Genomic DNA, 19,992 nt, shown 5'->3' on the forward strand with positions numbered 1-19,992 from the left:
ACAGGAGTTTCTTATCTTGGGCAAACTGTGGTGCAGAAAACAGCTGTATTCATTCCACTCTGACCTCAATTTTAACTGTGTTTTCCTGCTGCAGACATTCTGGAGCTGTCTTTGGTCTCAACAAACCTCTGGTTTGCTGATCCATGAGTTTCCCCTTCATCTCTGACTGCTGCATTGTTTTTCATGGTTGTGTCCACACTTGCTGTGAGGTGACCCCTGGGATAGACAGCTTTAGCCCAGACCATGGCAGACTGGGTGAAGATGAAAGGTACTCAGATCAACCAGAACTAAGGAGGCTTCTTTCCTTGTGCAGTTCTGTCATCTGGGCGATGCCATTGTGTCAGAGAGACTGAGCAGCTACTAGACTGCTCTCCACCACTGGGAGGTCCAGAATAGTTGTGTGCATGTGTGTGAGCATGTGCACGCATGCATGTGTGTGTCTGTGTACTCTCTAGAGTCTAATAAATAGTTGACTCAAGCTGCTGCCTCACTGGAAGCATTTGTAATGTCTCTTCCTGGTTTGCTCTTTACAGATTGCTGATGGGAGGGTGAGGCTGACAAGTCTGAGACCCTAATTGTCTGGAGAGTTTGCTTGAAGCAGACCAACAGAATCGGCACTTATTTGGTTGAAAGGGAAGACAGGACAACAGTCACACACACTGCCACACTGTGGTGATAGATGTCTCGTTTCTTTAGGAGACTACACATTTTCCAGAACTTCTCCAGCTGTCCTCTAGATCAAGTTGTTTCTCTGTCCTCCATCTACAGAATGGATAGGGCTTAAAGTGTTAATTCAGCTCCTTTTGCTTGATACCTTATTACAGAGTGTAGGTAAGTATGTCTGCCACTGTCCCTTCCCTCCAGGCCTGGAGAATCATCACCAGCATCCTTTGTTGCCCTGAAATCTTGCTCAGTTTATGAAGTAATTACAGCTTCTATATCATAGTTGGGAATATTTTTCTGCCCTATCAAATACCCATGTTACTTGTGTGTGTGACTATATATGATTTCTGTTTCTGGAAAAAGAAATAGAAAAATGTTTTATCCATAAATTTCTTCTCGCGTTTATGTTTTGCAGCTGGAAAATCAATTTTCCAAATGTGGCAAATACAAACAATACATTAATTTCCTCGTATGTTACATTCTTATTTTTAAAGCGAAAAAAGAAAAAAATGTTTTTCCACTCTCTCTAGCTGTCATTGTTTGAGAACAATATATACAACTTGACCTTTACCAGCAGACAGCTCATATCTAATGCTATTCCATCCTTAGGAAATACATAATTCTGAAAATCAAAACTACATCATCAAAACATAGACACAGTATTAATCCTGCTGGCCACAGGGAGAACTCTCAGAGAATAAACGTATTTAAGATAATGTCAAAGGTACTTACTATTTTAATAGTCACCCTTTTGATAACAACTTACTAGTTTCTCTGTTTTCACTGGTCAATCAGAAATACACAAAGAATCAGGGACATAAAAATTCTGCAGTAACAAACCTGACAAATGATGGAATAAGTTTTCCTTCTTCCTTTTCTCCTTTACTCAGTGGAACACTCACTGTGATTGAGAAGGTTGAATAAAGTGTAGGTTGATTAAGATTGATGTATGTCTAAAATAAGTTTTAATAAAAGACAAACTGCTATACACTGTATAATTACAGGTTGTGCATACAGTTATAGGTATGCACTAATGTACAAATAAGGGATTGCATTGTACAGCTACAGAATTTAGCTACAGGTTCTTCTAAGACCAGAGACCAACAAGCTGTTTATAACTCTATATAATGCTTTCTGTGGGTAAAACTAAAGCCATTGATGACATATGCTATTCATATCCATCCTATATTTGCAAGTTAAATAGCTTATTAACTTGTCTTAAGTGATTCTTAATATGACATGCTGCAAAGTGTGATCAATACAAAGATTGCTTTCTTTTTGTACCTAGGTAAGAAGGTGAACATAAGATGGTCGTATTCACATGACAAAATCACTTTCTGTTGGGAACAGATAAGTAGTGCCCTGAGTTGAAAATCATCAAAGCCAACAAATGGGCACAGACAATGGAATAAAGTTTTCAGAAAATAACCCATAAATATTACCAAGAATAAGTAAACTCTTTGGTGCAAAACCCAAAGATTCTGGAAAGCTGTCTTTCATTCATGCAAAAAATCAAACAATTGCACATAGCAAACCAATTTGTAAAATCCAGAATTAGGTCATGCTTCTTACTAACTGGGGAGAAAGCTAAATGTAGTAAATAAATTATTTACAATAAATAATCTACCTGTTAAAGCCCTTTCATCAATTTTATTGATTACTCCTGTGGAACTATGGATGCCACTAAAAGGGAGGTCTTGGAAGCAGACTTGGAAGCTGCTGTGACTTGCAGACTACTGTGGTGGGTTTTTTAAAATTAACTTTTTTTCACATTAGATAATGTGACATAAAATATGACAAAGACTGCTTTTGGAAGAAAAATACAGAAGAAATTAAGTACAATAAATCACCAACCCACAATTGTTAAGTTTTAGACAGTATTTTAGCATCCTGGTTGACAACAGTTTTCCTGTTCTTAGCTACTGTTAGTAATTATTTTTTTTTGTATCAGAAAAATGTATTTTCCTACTGAAATATATAAGTTGGAACATTTTGATATTATTTCAATTAAAACTTTTCATTTTTCAGATGATATAATTTTTATTCATACATTTCCTTAATCTTACTTAAAAAAATATTTCAAAGACTCTGCATTGAAGGAAACATATTAAAAACATAAGCAATTTTGACCAACTCAGTAAGAAAAATTTTTACAAACTAGTAGTAAAATTACAGATAAAAATGCTTAAGTTTCATTATTGTCAGTGAATCAAAAGGGAGTTGGATCCTTTTTTTAAATGACCTAACCAATATTTACCAACTATGAGTTACAAAATTAGGCATCAAAACACAAAAGGGAGAAATGGAAATTGAGGGAGCATCTTTGGCAAGGTAGGGAAAGACGTAAGACACAAAAGAAGGGGATAATACAGCACATTTATATCTGGAAATTTCTCCTAAAAATATCTTTAAGTGAGCAGCCTCTCTTCTGTTTCCAGTCACTTTTTAAAAGGTTATTGACCTGTGTCAGGTATTTACCAGGGTTTCCTCAGAATCACAAGCAGCACCAAAAATAAACACCTTAGTGGGAAGTCATCCCCAACAGCACTTAGTGCTTTAAAATGTGTCTTCTCCATGGGGCCAGTCCCAGGCATTTTGCTCACTGACCAGTCCTCCTTTTCAGCTGTTGGACCTAATTATGAGGACATTTTGGCAAAGGGCTTAAGCATCATGACTGTATAACTAGCTACCCTCTCTTTAATAAGATGTCTAGTTTGATGATTTTAGTGTTACTTTGCATTGTGCACAGGGTTGTGACTTAAAGTAGGAAATTTAATACTATGGCATTAGGGGTGGCTAAAGCAGGATTTTTAATACTACGGAATTCAGGGCTTAGCAGTGTCTTGTGCCTTATGTGCTTTTAAGGCTGAATATTGGACAGGGCTTGCAGCTCTAGCACACCTGAGTTTTCTGCTGTAACACAGAGCCCAGGACCGAGAAGGGCAAAAGAAAGATCCTGAAAGTCCAAGGCAGTAAGAGCAGCTTTCTGTTCTCTTGCCTGAATTGAATGAAAGAAGCTGTGTAATTGATTAATCAAAATGCAAATTAATAAGAATGGTGTTTTCCAGTGTGTGTGAGGCATGAATGACTGTTGTCTAGAGTCAGAAAATATCAGCTGAATTACAGGCTTAGAAGCAAAGGGGAGACAACCAAGGCAAAGGAAGTAGATTAAAAAGAAGAAGATGAGCAGATGGGAGAGGAAGGAACAGAGGTTTTGTTGCTGGGATTGCTTGCTTCCTTGAAATCTGAGAAACCAAGGGAAAAAAGGGAACTACTTCTATTCTTCTGCACTGATACATGAAGTAACTTGATAGAAAAGAAGGAGCAGCATCCATAACTTCACCAAAGGCAGGAATTTTAATCCAGCGATTGTATTCTGTCAAACCTCCAAGAAGAGTATCTGTTTCCTAGGGACCAAAGGACTGAGCAATTTGCTTTTTTTGCTGTGAAGCACCCTATGAAAACTATGGTGTATCGTATATATTTTATAAACATATTTCTATTCTTGCAATTTACAAACAAAGAAACAAATAATCCTAATAGTGAAGTATTTCTGTCTGACATGATTTTGTTGCCTGCATTGAAACTTTTGGACTGTCTGGGAAATGAAAGTCACTAATGCATCAGCTTTTGGTTTGCACTTCTCAGGAACTTTACTGAGATAGCTGTGAGCAGTCCCATATTTACTTTAAATAAAATAGCACATAGAGGCATGGAAACAGAATCCACCCAAGATCTGGTTTTAGTTACAGGGATTTACAAAATGCCACACTTTAAAAAAAAAAAAAAAGAAAAAAAAAAAAAGAAAAAGTTGCCTTTCTTTTTCAATGTTCAGGGTGTGAGGAAGGACTGACATTTATTGCATCAAAGTTACTTTTTGAGAAGAATTAGCCCTGTGTGCTGATTGAGAAGGAACAGCCACCTCCTAGTTTAATGAGTAGCCTAAAGCCAAGGTAGCGAGGGACTGGGAGAAGCAGTGGTCTGCTTGGAACAAGAGGGCATTTGAGTTTGGGCAACTGGAATTACACAGATGGTAGCAAAAATTCAGTGTTAATGGAAATTGGGTAGCTGAAGACCTGTACTACCTTTAAGTGAAAAAATAAATAAAGCCTAAGTAAAGAAAAGAAAGCCCCAAGGCAGACTTTGATGCACTGAAATCAGGTATTTGAGTTAGCTTGGATGTTAATGTTCAGAAGTGAGGGAAATCAAGTGGTGGGAAAGGAACACCTTGTGTGGGGCAGAGCATTCCAGAAGGCTTTCATACACCTTGGAGTCTTACTAAATCCATGTTTTCTAAAACATGTTTCTGGCAGTATGGAATATTTGGGAGACATGCTGGGTAGCAAGCAGAGTACAAAGGACATAAACATTAGAACAGAATGCAGTACAGTGAGATTCAGCATATTATCTCAGCTTCATATTAGTAACACTGCTGTGAGATGTTTCTTGACTGACTGACACTAATTGAATAAATCTAAGATTTAATATCACTTATAGCAGGGGGGACATGTGGGGACGGACATGTATGAGGGACGGACATGTGTTAGACCTGTTTTAGGAGGTCTAGTCCTAAGTTTGCACATAACATACCTCATTCTGTAATGTAGTGAAAGACAAACACAAATGTAATATTATTTTTCTTTTTTTTTTTGCCAACGGCTTGAGTAAAATGATATGCTAACGATTCTGCTAAAGGTAAGCAATCCCACAAGAAAACTCCCTAGCAGACAGTGCATTCCCCTGTGGTAGATGTGCAAAACTATTAGGACAGTTATGGAAACTGCTGAAACTAGCATTTAGTGAGGGAGGGCTGGAATGGTTAGTCTCTTCCAAGTGAGGTGGCTCCTTCCTTGAGAGGGCTAAATATCACTATTTGAAATTATGTATGCCCAAGGTGAATTGCAGCTAAACTGTAAAAAAACCCCCAACAAAACAGAACCAGATGAAAATTCAGATCAGAGCCATTTCTTGAATGTTTGGGGATATGGCAAGCAGCAGCTTTTCCTTGCAGGAGTTCCCTTATCTGAGAGAGGAGGGAGGTGGGTGTCCATGTAAGGCTGTGGGGAGGTAAGCACCAGCAAAGGGATCCAGCACCTTCATGAGCTGTGCTTGTGACAGAGAAGCGGAGCATCCAGGGGCCCACAGACTGAAAGAAAGGTAAGGAATTAATCTGCCTTTGTGAGGGTTTTATGGTACTCCCCTGTGGTCATTGTGGACCTAGTCAGACTGCCCCTCTCCCAAGATGGGTCTGTGGCTGAAGCTGATGAGGGTGAGGGAGGAGGTCTGTGCCAAAGCAGGAGCTGGGACTGGGTTTGCTGCGTCCCTGATTTTCTATCTGCTTTGGGGTGTGGGAGCTGCACCTCCACTGTGGGAGAGAGGAGTTCCTCCTGCAAGAGACACTAAAAGCTCATTTTCTCTCCTAAGAGTGGATGGGACATGCAAAGGGCTTGTGGCACTGATGGGGCCAGCAGAGGCAGCAGGCAGGCCAGGAGGGGCCCTTCGAGGTGCTGCCCACTGGAGGCATAAAGAGACAGGACCATTATCCTGGGTCTCCTAGAAATGGGTCTCTACCCCCAAGACTGACCTTGCTGGAGAGTGATTTTCTTTCTCAACTGCAGCAGCAGAAGGAAAATGTTCATGCAGTCAACTCTTCAAACCCCACAGTCCAGCTCTGTCCGTGGCTAGAGAGATCGACTCACAGTGCAGTCATCAGGGGATGGGAAAGGACAGAGCTGACAGAGACAGAAAGTCTGCAATGAGGGGAAGAAATGGTAACATAGGTCACAGTAACCTCAGCCATCTGACTTATCCCCTGTGCATTTTTCCTGAAAAAGTTCATTTCGTTCCACAGTGATGACCAGGTAAACTGCAGTGTGGCTGGGGTGGAGAGCTGGTGATGCACCAGGAAGACTGTCACTGCTCAGTCTATCTTGATTAAGAGCCTATTTTGTATTGCACGCAAATGCACAATAGTTTTATTCCTTGTACCAAAATGCTCAGGCTGATGGTCCATCTTGGAAGGTGAGCCACAATTAAGATAGAGCTATTTCTGCATACCTCTGCTGCTGAGGAATATCTGTAAATGCCCTCCAAAGTGGGCATCCTCACTCCTCAGGGTTGCCAAAGGGAGCAACAGGGCTGGCAGGGGCGTCTAGCCACAAGAGACAACAGCACTGCTATGCCAGTATCAGCGAGTTTATTTCTAATGGGCCTTCATGTCCCATCCTTACAGCACTGATTAGAGGCGTTATGCATTACAATTTCATTGTCTTGCTCTGCATAATAGATGTTAAAATAAACTGAGAGGAAATTGAGGCAGACACAGGTACTGGAGGCTTTGTACATGTAGTCAATAAATAAGCCATATCCAGCAGAAGCGAAAAACAGAAGTATCTGTTTCTGCTTTTGTTTGATTCTCTTTTGCCAAAGTAGAAAACAACATTGCAAATATCCTTTTAATATAGAAATTAATGTCTTTGCAATTAGGTAAGACTGGCATTTTCTGGAATATATTGCACATTCTGTGTTAGTCATAGATTTCAGATGACGTGCCAATGTGGCACTCATGAACAAAAACTGCCTGAAAGGCACAAATAACTTCTCTAACACATAAACAAAATTCTGCAGAACCATAGTGAAAGTGTGTATGTGAGTCAGCAGGCAGGGCACAGGAACAACTACCGAGCCATGGATGAAATGCAAAGAGTAAATTTATTTTTGTTACCTTGCCAACCAAAGGATCCTCTAGCATGTATCGAGCTCAGCAGTGCCTGTGTCCCCGCTTGTGTGCCTCTGCCCAGGTGATGCTTCAGGGATCCCTTGGTTGGCGAGGTAACAAAAAGACATTTACTCTTTGCATTTCATCCATGGTTTGGTGGTTGTTCCTGCATCCTGTCTGTGCTGACTCACACAGTGTGCTCTAGTTGAGATACACTACCAGTGGTTTTAACAAAGAAACATCCAGACATAACTAAAGACAGTCAAAAGAGTAGATAAGAAACAAATGGGAATTTTATTGAAATAAGACACCCATGTACCTCAACAGTAGCATTTAGAGTCTTAAGACTTTTATCCAGCTCATTACTGTAGACTCTGTAACTTTGCAGGGAAAATATCTATGCCATGCTTGGGTCAAAACTGTTGATAAAAAAACCATATTCATAAGATTAGGAGGGTTTTTTCCTTAAAAAATAGGTACCTTAGGATAGTTTGTCAGTGCATCCTTCATAGTTTCTTATTTTACTTGGAAATATCCTATTTCTTTGCAAGTTTTTTTTTGAGATTCATCAGCTATTAAAATGGTAAAAAGCAGTGCTGAGCTTTCAATATAATAGAAAATCCTTGAATACCCAGGAGGGAATTATCCCATTGCTTTTTCATGATTGCAGTTTAGCCAGGGAATGAACTTGCAAAGGTTCCAGGTTTCTTCCACATTACTTACAGCCCTCCAATCAGCTTTCAAATGAAGCATTTATTGCTCCACCTAGTGACTGTAACAAATATCTCCACAGTCAGGAAGGACTCCTCAGTTCAGTAAACAATTGCAGCTCAAAACAGGATGGTTGGCTGTTTAGATGCTCTGAGCTGCATAGAACCACAAAGCAAGATGATTTACTTTTCCAGACATCACTTTGGGTTAACATAGAAAGTGTCTGCACAAAGGATAGTGGTGAGTGAAGAATCCAATGCTAAGCTGCACGAAGTTGAAAAGTCTTTGTTTCATCCCAATGTGGTATGCAAGTGAGTTCTGAGGTTTTTAAAAGACAGAGCATTGTCTCCAGTGCAGCCCCTAACCCAGGGACTGGATTAAGCTTGAATTGCTGTTTGAACTTCTTCTAGAGTTTCTTTCTGGACATCCTTCACTTCAATCCTAAAACCACTCCTCTAATAATAGCTAATTCAAAGCCTATCACTTACAAGTCTCATCAGGATCATTGCCTATTACAGTATGGTTAAACTAGCAGAGCCCTAAATGTTTGTTCACTTTTGACTCCTTCTAGGGCCTTTGGTTTCCCCAAGCAAAAGGTGAATGATAACTAAATGTGGTGAGCTGCTACATGAACTGGGATTCCAGCCTTTCTGGGATTTTAACAGGCCTCTTTTTCTTCAGGCAGAAATCTGATGGCTGTGTCTAGTGCAGGATAGAGTGGAATGTCTTCATATGCTGTTTCTTTGGGGTTTCTTTCTGTTGTTTGAAAACAACAGAAAATTGTAAAATTCAATTTCACTTTGGTGATTCCAGGGTCATGTGTGCATCCATAAAAATAAGATCTAGCCTCAAGAAATATGTTTTTAAAAATGTGTTCTCTTGCACATGAAGATTATAATATGGATGAAGTAGGTGACTTTTTAGTCAAGAGATACCACTTCGTTCCCTTACTACTGCCGCATACTAAGAAATTTGAATTCATATTACAGAATCACAGAATCATCTAGGTTGGAAAAGACCTTGAAGATCATCTAGTCCAACCATTAACATAACACTGACTGTCCTCAACTACACCATATCCTTAAGCGCTATGTCAACCCGAAATATTGCATGTCCTCATTCAGTGCTAGTACCCAGTTTCTGTAGCTTAAGTCAGCCATCTACAGTGTCCTCCCTTTTAGAAAGTCTTCTGCATTCCTTCTGATTTTCTTAAGCATATGTAACATATTCATGCCAGAAGGAAATAGCCAAACTTCCTAGAGCATTGTTGCTTTTTTTGTACCCACACAAAGCAAAAGAAAGCACAGGTGTTACCTTCTGCTTTTGAACTTGAACCCTTCATTCAGTTCAGCTTTAATTTTCTCTCAAAGAGGAAGTCAAAGCTCTGCCTTTTCAAGACTTGTTATAAAGTTTGTGTGTCCAAGAAATTATTGCCCATTTCTGGATGGCTCTGTGACTTTCCATCTGAGTTACCCAATCCTCCGTCTGTGCATAGGTGCAAATGCAATCATTGCCTATCTCCAGTTCATAAGGCTGCACCAAATACTATGTTTTAAAACATAAATATCATATTCAAGCAAGGCTAGCTATTCTGTGCTTCAAAGCAGTAGTGGATAAATACAGTTTTAAAAGGCTTTTCTTCTTAAAACTTGGGGAAAAAGAAAAAAAGGTTTGTACTGCAAACACGCTGATCTTAAGTGAATCCCGTGTCAATGTGTCAGAGAAGAGGAAAAAGTGTATTTTACTGCAGTGCTGAAAAATGTCAGTTTTATTCTATTTCTTGTCATAGAAGAAAATCAGTGTTGATGGATTTAAGAATAAAAATGGAAATTAAGTGTAATTTTAAACAGAAATTTAAAATCTAGTTGTAAAAGAAACCCCACAACATTCTCAAACTTGCACTTCATTGTAATATCCTGTTGCTGTGTCCATCTAATTAATACAACTCAGTTATCCAATTAGAATGAATAAAGAATATCATTACATGTTCAAAAGATCATGTATAACTGGTATGAAAGTCTCAGAGCAAATACTAGGTCTAAGATTAATGATGTTTTCAGGGAGACAACCATCTTGATGTGTAGACATTTTTAGAACTACTCAACATAAAAACTTTCTGGATGTTTTCAGTTCTGTTCCGAGTCATCCTGGCAATGTCTTGACTAAGGTCAAGTAAGTGTAAAAGAGTAATGGTAAAATTTCAAAAAGCAAAAGCAGATGAAAATGCAGAAATCTATTTTTGCAGTGATCACCAAATGAGGGGTGGACTATTCCATTCAGCTGGCAAAGGCCCTCCACAAAACACAGCAAAGCAAAGGGCAAATTAAAAATCTCATCACTCAAACTGCAGAGAAAGGTTCCTCCTACTTTATTCCGCTTTTAGATGAGTTTCTGCCAGTGATCACAACTTGCATTCCCTACATCTTTAATCTTTGCCCCTCCATGGGCAGTGCAGACCACCAAGGAGTTAATCTTGACTCTTTTTGCTTCCGAAGCTGGAAATCTACTCTGACAGAATGGTAGATTTCCCTGGAAAGATGCAAATCTTGATGCCTCTAAAATCTGGTGTAGCTGATGTTTTCAGAGGCCTGAGTGGTTGCTGAGGCAGGGATGACCTGAATGCCTGGTGGTACGTATGAGCCAGGATGAGGGATTGCCAGGTGTCCCCCAGCCCTGGTGTAAGCCCAAGGTTGTTGAACTTTTTCCCCTGTGACTTTGAATATGCCGGGGCACCAAGGGTGCTCAGCACATCTCTCGGGTCATTTCAAGAGGGTTGCAGTCTACACATTGGTGACTGTGTTAGAGCAGTCAGTCATTGCTCTATTATCCTAAGCCCCATTTAAGGGGCTTTATACGGAGCAGAGCATGTAAAATTTTATCAATAATTTCATTATTACTGCTTCTTCTGCAGTAAAGGCTGGAGATTTCTGCAGTTGTTCTGTATGCTGCCTGGGGTTTGCACAGGCTCTCAAATTTCAGAGGTTGATGGAGTAGTGAATACCTATATTAGTCACTGCTGTTATAGGTGCTATTTAAAATCAAATCAACTCTTCCTTAAAAATGGCAGCTGCTCATTCCCTGCAAAAATGTTAATGTATTCTTTATTTAAACTGAGTTAATTATAATCCTGGTGCATTCATGGTGGTGTTTAAAAGCACTATTCTGATCAAATTTCTTTAATAGCATATCTGTACAAACCAGTAAATGGCCTAAGCTTGTTTCTAATAATTTTATTTTCCCAAACACAAGGATATAACATACTTTAACCGTATTACTTAAATGTATTAATTAAGGAATGCATACTTTCAGTTCATTTAAATACAACCTTTTCCTTTATCCTGAGGAATTTCTTTACAATCTACTTTATTTTTTTCTTTTGTTTTATGGATGAAATATGTGAAATGTTAAAAGCAAAAGTGTCCATTGGTATTGGGATAAGTAAAGACTTATATTGCACCAATGGCCCCCTGCTAAGAAACAGAAAAAAACACAGTTGGATCTAGAGCACTGAAAACATTCCCTATAAAGAAAACCGGTACTGTGAGTACTCATTGTATTTGTTCAAAGGTTCTGGCTGGTGAAGTGTTTGCATTAATACATTGACAGTAAAGTAGGTCAGAGGAATTTATCACCTATAAGTGTTCAAGTGTCAACCTGTGGCAAAACAAGCTACAGGAGTTAGGGAAAAAATTAATTGTCAGTCACCTGGAGGGACTTTCAGAGAAAGGTGGAGTGAGAATTTTAAAAAATATATTCTAAAGTACAGGTATGACAAGTAGCCAGTAAGTGAAAGCAAGATGAAAATGTTGCATTGTGCCAGGCAAAAAAACCCATTGAAGACGGAGTTCCTGTTGTCTGACAGAATAAATTTTGGATAGGAATGCTTTTTTGGTAAAAAACTTACTCTTGACATTAAATTATATGTTGTAAAACCCATTTGCTATGTAGTTGCCAGATATCTCATGACATACAAATTGAGCCAGGCTCAGCAAAGGTTCTTTAAAAGCCACCAACACATATTATAACAAAAATTAAGTCCTCAGACTCAAATTCAGTTTTACCCACCCTAGTCTGAATTCAATAGGAATCAGGCGGTTTTTCATCAATGCTATGGACAGACAGGTTCTTGGAAAGGCTTTTGTTTGATTTCCAATCTTTCCTCTAAAGCCCTGCAAGCTAGCTACTGCATAATCACATAAGCAAAAAGCAACCCCACCATAAAGTGGCTCGTTGCTGTCCACATAAAACACAAATAACCACAAGGAAGTGAAGGAAACAGCAAATTATATCATATTTGTGGGAAACTGTGGTGTAAACAGACCAGGTGTAACCCAATGACACAAGGAACTATGAATGTGAACTGGAGCTTGAGTTGGACTTTCATTTGACATAGACCATCTGTCAGAGGAGTGTATGCTGTTTTACAAATTCAGCCCTTTGCAGATGAATCACAGCAAGTCTTTTCAGGCAGAAATACAGGCAGCAAGGCGTTCAGCAGCACCCGCTTCTCACCAGTTCCGTCCTCTTTCTGGATGATTGCTTTCAGGATACTTACTTCCAGACTGGATATGACCTCTGAATTTCCCTTCCCTCTGTCCTCATTGGCAAAAAATGAAGAGTTAATCCTTTCTCCCCAGGCCTGTCTATTAATTTATCACAGCATCCTCAAAATGAATTTGTTTGTACACCATTTTCTAATATGAATTTCAGGGTACTCAGAGACTTTTGCACTCATACTTTATTAGAGAAGGGTAATTTTCATGAGTATAAGAATTATCTTGTCCTACTGACAGGTGCTTCTGAGAGTGGAAATTAGTGCAGTGCTGATTGCAGAGAAATGAATATACTCCATTCAAGCAGGAAGCTGTTTCTGCAGCAAGGAACATATTTGATCGCTGAAAATGTAAGTCTAGCTGTAAATTTTTTTATAACATGTCATCAATGACCTTTCATCTTTCTGCTGGCTATGCAGGAGGAAAGACACAAATGGCAGAAATTTCAGGTAGAATTTTTGGTACAGCCAAATTCACTTAGCATCCAATCTCAGACAAGAAAGGCAACACATAGAAACACTGTTAATTTTGCCTTGTTGACCTTCCTTAACGCTTCTGACCTGAAGACAGCAAAGGGGAGGGCTACAGACTGCACAACATGCTTAGAAATGCCCCAAAAGTGTACTTTGGTGCTCTGCCTGGACTCTAATACCATCAGAGGAGGTACCAGCTGTTGCAGAACCCTTCTTGACCTGAGAGCATATTCCCCCTGTCAGATCTTCTGAGAAGGACCAGCCTGACCCAGTGTCCCTCAGTAGCCTGGGGACCAGCTAAGGGCCCTTCTTTCAGGTAACTTTATGGCAAGATTGAAATTAAAGGTCTTTTTCCATCAGGAAGTAATTTTAATACCTTAATTTTGAAAGCTTTTTTAACTCTTGGGGGGCTATTAAGAATGTCTCAAGTTTCTACATTGTTTAAAAATTCTACAACGGAATAATTCAAGGACACTTCCTTTGCCCTTTCTTAAGCTCCTGCTAGACCTTAACTATAGATTTTCTCTCCTTTTAAGTGTTTATAGTAATGTCTGTGCCTTTTGGCTATGAAAGAAAAGCATGCTGTGAACTGAAGAAACATTTCAATCCGTGATCCTGAAGTAATCCTGGACTAGCTGGTATTAGTGTGCAACACAAAGTGTGTAAGAGAAAAGTGGTAACATTGGTGTAATGTTTTCCTTTTATTCTGTAAAGGTGCCATTGATGAAGGTCAGTGTTGTGACAAAATCACAGGTATGCTGGTGGAAATAGGAGGCAGATTCGTGATTTTTGTTGCCTTGCTGAACATGTATAATTGTATTTGGATCTCTAACACTACTGCAAGGGCACTTTTCTCCCCACACTCCTTCCCATTGCACTGAAGTGCCAGTAGTTGGTAAAAACTGCTCCAAAGAGGCAAACGTTCTTGCCACTCAACTTGTTATTATGCAGTGATTTATTTCTGACTCCCAAATGGCCCATCGTTTTATATAAAGAATAGGAACCATCTTCAGAGACTAAATTTGTCCCTCTGTCTACCCTGTAGGAGAGAACACATCAGGGGTAGACAGGTGCCACAGATACCCCATCCTGATCTTTCTACTTGTCCTGTGATGGGGTTAGAAACATTTGGAAGGAAGGTTTTGCATGCTTCACAGAACTTGGAATCATAGAATATCTAAAGTTGGAAGGGGCCCACAAGGATCATTGAGTCTAACTCCCTGTTCCTTGCAGGACGACCTTCAACTAAACCATATGACTAAGAACAACATCCAGATGCTCCTGAACTCTCACAGGCTGGGTGCCATGACCCATTATGCAAGGGCACCTGGGAAGGTGGAGTAGTCACAGAGGAGACGTGTGTGCTGCACTGGGCAGGAACTTGAGACCTTCTCCCCTTACCCCTGAAGTCACTGTGCTCAGCCAGGCAGACAGAGAATAGGGGATCCTCCGTATCATGTGTCCTGTCTGCCCGACAGGTCTGTCCCAGGGATGGCAGGGTGTGGTTCCAGTGGTCTCTCTCTCTCTCTCTCTGGCTCCCTGACACTCCTCAACCTACTCACCTCCTCCCGGAGCTGTCACTAAGCGCAGGAGTTCCTCTCCCTGGGCACAGATCCCACAGGTGTGCTCACTGATGCCGGCCAGTGCTGGCCGAAGAGCAGGGCCCACCCTGCAGCCTGGCACCGGGGTGGCAGCGTGTTCCCACCACAGCTCTGCCTGGGCACCTGTGTCAATCGTGGTGGGTGCAGAGCTTAGAGAGAACATGGCCTTCTGCCGGGTGGATACTGTTGCTCCCTGGTTGAGCTGGCAGAGTTACAGTGCCCTTCCTGCACACTCTTCTGTGTGAATTGCCGTATCACGCCCTGGCTGATGCGCCACAACCTGGTCGCTGGTGCTCTCCAGGGCTTTCATTTATAGTTGTGGGTGGGTTTGGCTGTTGCTCCTGGCCGTACCCAGATCTTGTCAGCCACTGTTGTGTGAGCTGTGGGCTCCTGGTGGGTCTTTCTGCTTCCCTGAGGTTTCCCCGGTTCAGGAAACCCCACCATGCACCACACTGGAGCACTCTGGTGGGGATCGTGCCAGCACCGGAGCTGCTCGCCTTGGTGACTGACATGTGGAAATGCAGTAAAACTATGTGTTGGGTCTGTGTGAGTGTGGCAGGGTTTTGGTTGAGGGGGAGGGGGACTATAGCTGTGGCCCCTGTGAGAAGCTTCTCAAAGCTCCCCCGGCTCCAAGTTGGATCCGTCTCTGGCCGAGACCAAGCCAATTAGTGATGGTGGCTGTGCCTCTGTGATAACATATTTAAGAAGGGGAACCTCGGAGAAGGAGGAATTGCGAGGAAGACACCTATGCAAACACCGAGGTCAGTGGAAGAAAGGAGGAAGGGGGTGGGGAGGTGCACTGGAGCAGATACTCCTGTGGTGAGAGGGCAGGCTGTGCCCCTGCAGCCCATGGAGGTCCATGGTGGAGCAGATGCCCACCTGAAGCCCGTGGAGGACCCCATGCCAGAGAAGGTGGATGCACCCAAAGAAGGCCGGGACTCTGTGGGAAGCCCGTGCTGGGGCAATTTATCTCTGGGAGGACTGCTGCACGCAGGAGGCACCCATGCTGGAGCAGTCTGGGAAGAGCTGCAGCCCTGTGGGAAGGGCTCACATTGGAGAAAGTTCATGGAGGACTGTCTCCCATGGCAGGGACCCAACACTGGAGCAGCAAAAGAATGTGAGAACAATGGGTGCTGAACTGACTGCAACCTCCATCCCCTGCCCCCTGCACAGCTCAGGGGGAGAAGGGAAAGAAATTGGGAGCAAAGCTGAGCCCAGGAAGAAGGGAGGGGTGTGAGGAAGGTGTTTTTAAGATGTGGTTATACTTCTTACTGTCCTATTCTGTTTGATTGTTAAATTAAGTGGTGGTGGTGGTGGTGGTGTTTGAATTAAACTGATGTTCTTTTTCTTCCCCAGTCAAGTCTGTCTTTTGCCTGTGACCATAATGGGTGAGCCATCACTTCCTGTCCTTATCTTGATTCTCAAACCTTTTTATTTTCTCCTTCTCTTTCCTGAGGGGGAAGGAGTGAGGGAGCAGTTGGGTGATGCTCAGTTGCCCTCTGGGCTCAAACCACAACAAACTACCATTGAAGAAAGGAAAAAAGAACCTTAACACTAATACAGAGCTGATGTGCCAGATCTGACTTCAGGAAATATGGGGCCTGAACTGCAGCAACTGGGAGCAGTAAGGACCTCAGCTCACCCCACTACAACTGTACCACTGACAGTCCAAGATGCCTGGTTCGGGGCAGTCTGAAAAGCCTTGTCATCACTTGCCTTAAGGGACTGCTGGGCTTCTACAACCTCTATGATAAAAGCTGCAATTTCTAAACTGAAGGTGGCTGAAGATTCCTCTGTCTACTTTTAGTACTTTTCAAATATGGCTCTGGGACTGCAGGCATATTTGGTGGGGAAGTATGGGAATACAATGGAAAATTGGCGAGGAGGATTGTAAACATGCTCAAGTGACTTGCAGCTGGGGTGCTGAAAAACATATATCACACTGATTGTTGCTTAGCTCTGCTTGCTTGATGGGTAGAATGTCTGTGCTTAGATAACATAGGCCTGTGAGAGACTCAGATGCACTCTGTTGAACATCCTTGAGATTACTGCCCAGCTGTGGGAAAGATCAAAGCACAGCGGAAAAGTACACTTGTGAAAATCCTGGATATATACAGGCAAAAGCAGCAGGCCCGAGATCTGTTCCTTCTTTGACTCTTTCCGTCTAGCAAGGACTGAGCTCCGCGGTGCCTGCATCCCCTCTTGGGTGCCTCTACCCAAGTGTTGCTGTGAAGATCCCCTGGATCATGAGGTAACAAGAATAAATTTGCTCTTTGCATTTCATCTGTGGTTTTGTGGCTGTTCCTGCGTCCCGCCTGTGCCAGCTCACACAGGGAAGAAGACAGGGAAGAAAGATGCACAGTACCAATGATGCACGCTTTTATCTGTTGAATCCTGTATGGAGCTGAATCACTGTTTTCTTCAGAAACAAAGATTGAACTTCGCTGAAGTACCAGGTTTTTGCTCACTTCAGTATTGCTATTTGAAAAATAACAGTTTTAGACCCATTTAATTTAGAAAGCAATCTGATTCTAGAGAAAACTGCCCCTTCCAGAGGAAAAAAACCCCACAGGATTTATTTGGGAAGGGAGAGCCATGGCCAAAATGAGCATCGCTTTGTTTAGAAGCCTCGAAGTTGGGAAATACCACACATGTGGAGCCAGGGAGCAGCAAGGGTCACTCTTGGCAGTTGGGTGGCAGCTGCCTACATGGGCTCCTCCTCTGGGAATAGTAAGGGAGAGGGAGGAGGACGTGGCTCGGCTCACCACAGGGAGTGGGTAGGTTCTGCCCTACCAGATGCAGAGCTTCCCCTTCCATAGACAGCTCTGTATCTGTGCAACGATTAAGAGGTATACTTGGCTGCTGTTGTGGACAATGGAACAGTGTAATGCTGTCAGATCATTTTGCATCAAATCAAATGGCTTATCCTTCCCCTTTCTCCCAACACACATCCTACCTGGTGCCTCTGACAGCCCCAAAGCATGCTATGGGAACTCCCATCTTCTTTATCCCATTTTGACAGGGATGATTATTGCCCTTCTGCTTCTAAATCCCTTTAAAAAATTATGATTGTAATACTGTGTCTCTGTTCAATAATCAGTTCAATCCAGTAAATATGGTAGGGAGGCTGTCAGTAGCCCTGGTACTGTCCTACTGGACAATAAAGCTGATACATGTTTACTTAATAGATCTGTTAATGTTATGGTCTTTTTCACGTTTCCCTAGAGGGTTCTTCTCAGTAAAATAAATTTATTCCTAGCCTATATTGTGGCAATCTGCAATGAGTATAACATCAGAAAAAAGGGCATTTATTCTTTGGCTCAATCTCTAGGTGACAAAAGAGCTGAATATGGATGATGAGAAATTTCCCTAAGAAAGGGCAGTAACCTTACCAGCTTTGTGGTTGTGAGAGCATTCATTGCCCGAACGGACACTAGCATGACTGGTTCACAGAAGCGACTGGCAGTTTATTTCCAGTGTGGAAAGATTTCGGACCCCCTTTTCTCTGGGTGCTGATCTGTGGTGATGCTAACTGCTTAGTGTATCAAGCCAAAAGCTGCTTTGGTGGATGCTTTATCTTGAAAGGCAGGGTTGGGGAAGGGAAAAAGAGGAAAGACAGAAGTGGTTTTGTGTTTGTTCTGAAGCACGGAGCAAAAGTTCTTGAAATACTGCAGTGAAAACATGGCATGGTGGTGTGCCAGTCAGAGGTCAAGCCATCCTTCTTCCTTCATTCAGAAAAGCACAGAAGAGGGGGACTGATTTGACATCAAATTTTGCAGGGCCTGTGATTTTTTCCATAAGGATCTTTCCTTGAGATGAGTAAACTACACACTGTAAAAAGCAATGGGCCCACACTCTTGTTAAAGCTCACGATGTAATTAGGGCTGATTTCTTTAAAACGGTTCCCCCTCCCTGTCCCCCCCACCTTTTAAAGAAAGGAAGTGCCCCAAACTGCTTGGGGAAACAGGAATTCCCTTGATCTACATGCAGTTTCACCTTCTCAGCCTGTGTTTGGAGGGGCTAAGCTGACTTGTAGCATTTCTATCAGGAGATAGGTTCCTGAGGAAAAGCAGCATTTCTGCAAGAACTGCCCCGTGGGATAGCAGTCAAGCAACATGGCTGCAGATCAGGAATTTTGAGCCAAGCAACTGATTTGATTCAATGTTGTAAATAAGGCCTGTAGCAATGCATCTAGATCTAAACCTAGATCATCTAGTTTGGATGGTGGGGTTAACCCACCACACTCCTAAATGAAGGACTGACAAGTATCTTTCCCCTTGTAGTCAGAAACATGGGCCAGACAACCAGCTCAGCAGCACCAACTTTTCCCCTCCGTTACTTCCTTCCTTCCAGCTATCCTGTGAGGGTTGTCTGTCTCACTGCATTGTCCTGTATGGCCAAGGACCTTCCCATTTCCACCGTTACTCCCTTTGGAAACAGCTGGAGCATTGGAGAGTCCGTGGCAGCAAGGCTGCGTCCCTGGGTCTGGGCTGACTTGAGAGCCTGGGCACATCCCAGCAGTAAGACAAGCTAGTGCAGGACAGACCAGAGGGTGGGTGAGGAGAAGTCACCCTGGTTACAGCCATGGCTCCGAGGGGCTGGGTTGTCTGGGCCAGTCCCTGGATATCTGAGCCCCCAGGAAAGGCTCAGGCTCAGGACAGCTTCAACGACGATGATGGGTCGGGAAAGGCAGCAGCTCCTCCCTCCTCCTCACACGTCTCCCCTGCTCCAACGTGGGGTGCTCCATGGGCTGCTGTCCTTCAGCAAATATCCACCTCCTCTGGTGTGGTCCTCTCCAGGGGCTGCAGGGAAACACCCGCCCCAGCGGGGTCTCTGCCGGGGCCGCAGGGGCCTCTCTGCCGGGGCTCTGCCTGGAGCCCCTCCTGTCCTCCTGCCGCTCTCCCCTCGGGGCTCGCAGGGCTGTTTCTCCCCCTGTTTCCCTCAGCCCTGGCTGCCGGGCAGCGCTTTGCCCTTCCTTACCCAGGCTTTCCCCGAGGCGCCCGCCCGGGGCTGAGGGGCTCAGCTGTGCCCTGCGCTGGGGCCGTTGGAGCCGCCTGGAACCGGCTGTGTCCGGCGCGGGGCAGCCCCGGCCGCTCCCCGCAGGGCCCCACCCGGCAGAGCCCTCACTGCTGCCCGCACCTGGGCACCTGCACCCGGCAGAAGCTGATGTGCTGCAGGTGCTCTGTTTTGGGACACGGAAGCAGAATCTCAGCCAGGCAGAACTGCGCTATCACACCCTGCACGCTTTACTTTCTGGGGCTAACGTAAGTCTC

Source organism: Strix uralensis, chromosome 1 (genome assembly GCF_047716275.1).
Source record: "Strix uralensis isolate ZFMK-TIS-50842 chromosome 1, bStrUra1, whole genome shotgun sequence".
NCBI classification, from domain to species: Eukaryota; Metazoa; Chordata; class Aves; order Strigiformes; family Strigidae; genus Strix; species Strix uralensis.